The sequence below is a fragment of the Zingiber officinale genome, chromosome 2B (assembly GCF_018446385.1).
Source record: "Zingiber officinale cultivar Zhangliang chromosome 2B, Zo_v1.1, whole genome shotgun sequence".
Lineage (NCBI taxonomy): Eukaryota > Viridiplantae > Streptophyta > Magnoliopsida > Zingiberales > Zingiberaceae > Zingiber > Zingiber officinale.
In genome coordinates this window covers 36,659,247-36,663,460 of record NC_055989.1, presented here as the reverse complement: position 1 = coordinate 36,663,460, position 4,214 = coordinate 36,659,247, and the positions used below count along the sequence as shown (strand labels likewise).

General features: G+C 35.2%; 1 long non-coding RNA gene across 1 annotated transcript; it reads left to right on the top strand.

Annotated features, from left to right (window-relative positions):
- Window positions 1-253: 253 nt before the first annotated feature.
- Window positions 254-799, top strand: LOC122045591. Its single transcript, XR_006130032.1, has 3 exons — window positions 254-349; window positions 472-509; window positions 698-799. It is a non-coding gene; the product is annotated as an uncharacterized LOC122045591 (long non-coding RNA).
- The last annotated feature ends 3,415 nt before the right edge of the window (window positions 800-4,214 follow it).

Sequence of the window (4,214 nt, the reverse complement as noted above, 5' to 3'; positions counted from 1 at the left end):
CATTCTATAACCTTGATCCTATGTTTGTTGCACCTATATTTCAGCTGTTCTCTCTCCCTATCTGAACCTGTTCAATGAAAGTATGTGATAGGTTAATTGTTTACTGAGAGTACAACTCAAGTTGCATTTCTTGTCACCTTCTTTTCTTGATATTCACTATTGTGGAAAATGGATTTTCAATTTTGTGCAGTATGCATCTGACTTACTAAAAAAAACAATGACAATGATAATGTTTATTGTCGATACTTTTAACTCCATCAGGCAGTAGTTGTGAGCATTGACCCTCGGAGAGTCTTTGTCGGGAGCCCTGATGATGTTGAATTTAAGACCATTAAGGTTTCTTCCCCAGGTACTATATAATTATAATTTAGCCTTTCTTGCTTCTTTTAGCTCCACAAATTATTGCTTTTCTCATTATATGTTTCTTTCCACTTCTCTATGATTACATTTCTTCTTCCATGATAACTTCAGGCCCCTCAGGTGAAGAGTAGGCATGGTATCAGTGCACAGTAAGCTTTTCATTATTTATGCACATTATTTTCCCTAGTCATGTATTTTGTCACTAATTTCTTCAAACTAGTCTGGATGCTTCAACCCAAACTCGTAACTATAAATTGGATTACTTTGTGTTAACCTCAGATGAACAAACAAGGTCTTCAAATCTTTCTCTTGTCTGATTTGACCTTTTCTTGTGCAGGTCAATGGTGGACGTGAGGTTCGGCCTATTGGAGCTTTTGAACTTGCAAAAGCTGTCCAAGAACTTGGAGCTGGAGAAATACTATTAAACTGCATAGACTGTGATGGTAATTTTTCTTGGAGTTTGCAAAAGTGTTCTGTTTGTCCATCCCTGAAGCCTTGTCCCTTTGAAGCCTAATGTCTAGCAATGGGTTCATCAAGGCCTCATATAATGTCATTGTGCATAAGAGAGATGCAAGTTCTTCTACAGTGTATTTCGATACCTTGCTCAGATACACTAGTTTTGAATAGCATATATAAATTTATGAAGAAATAGTGAAGCAAAATTTGTATAAGCTAAATAGCCTTACCGCGACATCTACATGTGTCAGGATGGGGAACTAATGAGAAGACACTGATCAACATTTTAGCGCATAGAAATGCCACCCAAAGAAAGCAGATTCAGTTGGCTTACGAGGAATTGTACAACGAGAGTCTCACCAAAAAGCTCGAATCAGAACTGAAAGGAAACTTTGAGGTGGTTATTTTTCTCAACCTTTATTGTCCAATGAATGTTTTTATCTGTAGGGGCAACATCATTTGCAAAAGCTAATATTAATTATTTGAAAAATTTATAAATGTGAAGAGATCGACATGAACTTAGATATGACTTGAACCAATACTATGAATGTAAGTACATAATTAATGGTAGATTGATAGGACTTGTGGCTTGTTATGCGTGATATGCTTATGTACACTATCACATTGTAGCGGTGTATCTGATTATGTTTGATTCTTCAGAAAGCTGTATACCGCTGGAAACATCCACACTTCCAATCAAAACTTGACACTCTTAATTTGATAGCATGTAAACGTTTACAAAAAGCATTAGATGTTTTGTTTCACAAGAGTGAAAACTAGTTGCTTCTACTTAATATGTACATGGTTTATGCATATGGCTTAGGTGAAAAGGAGAAAAGAACCCACACAAATTGGGACGAATTTAGCTCTGACATAGCATGTACAGTAGCTTAGGGATGACCTTAAGCAATTCACACAACATAAAACACATGAATTAAACAACCCATATTAATTGACCTACATCCCATTAAAGAAAATTTATATGTTGACTTAAGCAATCCTTATGCAACCATTAATGAGTGTAGCATTCTCTCATTTCATAAGCTTATATGGTTGCTTTATTTGCCTAAAATAAGTTACAAACCGGATGCTATGCTTTTGTTACAAACCAGATACTAGTTGGAGACTAAATGATTGCCTAAGAAGAAAGGAATTAGAGATTAGGAGCTGCAGTGAGTAGAGTGGCTGGATAAGCTATCTTAAATGGTAACCTTAGGATTAAAGTATTGATTACATTTTTAACCTGCTCAACTTCCTCTAAATATCTAACACATTGATACTCGAATTTAACCTAACCTATTAAGATAAATGGGTAATCAAACTTAAAGGGTACCCATTACCATATTTAGCTATACCAATGAATTTCAAGTTCAACTAGAAGTAAGAGTGAGTGTCAATATGCCTGTGGGTACCTCAAGAATAGGGAACTCTTTGTTTTTATGATTTAACCCCTCTTCATTATTTTACTCACCTCTTTTGTTTTTACCTATATTCATGTTTTTCATTAATCAGATAGAGACCCCTAACTACATTATTTAGGCTACAAGCTCGACCTCTACCACATGGCTATAGGGAGGAAATGATCATGTTGATCCCTAATCTTATCCCTAGCCGATCATTAAACATTAAATGTGTGGGAATTTACTAGAATCTACTCCTACATGAAGCAAATGAATAAAAACTACAAGTAAAGTTTACCTACCCTGTTATGACTTCAGAAGAATATGCTGAATTTTCCATGTATGCTGGCCTTTAATATAGAGGGCTACAAGAGGATTATATCTTAGGTCAAGACACTCCAAATCCATCATAAACCAAAGGGAAAATAGTTTCTACTTACTAGAGGATTGAATGGACCCAAAAGGAAGCTCTAACTTGCTGTTTTGGGTGCTGAACTAAGGAGGCAGCTGCCTTCTTGCCGCATTCCTTGCTGCTGTGGTTGGTAGCAGAAATCACAGAAAATAGGGGGCTTAGTGCAGGATATTCAGGATACCAAGATGGCATCAGAGGTAGTACAATAAATAGTATATCTCTTTATCAGAGGTAGCTTTGTTCTTCTATGCTTCACTAGATTTGTTGTGTAGTCATATTTCTTTGTTCAACCATTATCATGCCTAGTAAGTTGTTGTATGATGCTGTCGGTTCTTATCAATCTATAGACTTGAATTAGAAGGAGCAAATTATCTATGTTATATTCTAAGCAGCATATACTAAGTGTCATATATGAAAGTTTTAGATTCTATGTTATATTCGTTATCTTGCATAGCAGCCATTAAAAACTCAGTATTCTATTTTATTTGATACATGTACACATTTGTTTTAGTTATTTGACATATGGTGGATTTATGTGTTTTTACAGTTTACAAATCTCAAGTACTCCAGAGTTGAAATTGATGAAGTGTGGTTCGATTGGGCTGAATGCATGCTAGATTACATTTGAAGTGCGGTTCTACCTTGATGTGTTAAAAGAATGTTCTACCTTGATTTTGATATTTATTAGCTACCTTTTGATGTAAAAAGAATGTTTGGGTATTTTATGGATATTGTTGTAAGAAGATTATTTATATAATTTGTGAATATTTGTGTATTTTATGGATATTATTGAATGAAGAATATTTGTACAATTTGTGAATATTTGTATTTTTTTTTTGTTATTGTCGGTTTTAAAATCAAATCTGTGCTGTTAGAAAAAATACATATTACATCGGTTTTCCACCGATGTAAAACCGGTGTTATAAAGTAATATTACATCGGTCATTTACCGCTGCCAAAACTGGTGTTATTAACATACAATATTACATCGGTTTTACACCGTGTATGAAACGGTGTCGTTAAGTGATACTACACCGGTTAATAACTGATTCAAAAATCGGTGTCGTTAAGTGATACTACACCGGTTTTAACCCGATGTCTAAAATGGCAGACTTTTAACATCGGCTTCATAGACATCGGTCGAAAATCAAATAGACACCGGTGGAAAACCGATGTCTATGAGCGATTTTGTTGTAGTGCCAGAAGCGTAGCGGACAAAGAAGCAAGATAGATGCGACAACTAGACCCGATGGTGGTGGCTAAAGATGGCAGCAGCTAGGGTTGATGGCACATGGAGGACAACTATGGATAAAGACCATAATAGTTAGAAAATTATTTTTCTTATTTATTACCTTTTATGTTGTGTGTGCTTATGTTTGTGTGCTTGTATGCATGTTAAAATTTCTCGTTCTAAATAACTAAGTGGGAGAGGAATTTTATTAAATTCCACGGTCTCCATTACTGGTTTGTAAGTGATGCATTCAAACTTGAGCATTGACTCTGAGTTCCTTCCTCCACATCGGATAAGTTTGTTTGCGGATCACTAGATCAAACTTCCTTAATGGATGATTATAGGAAATTATTTA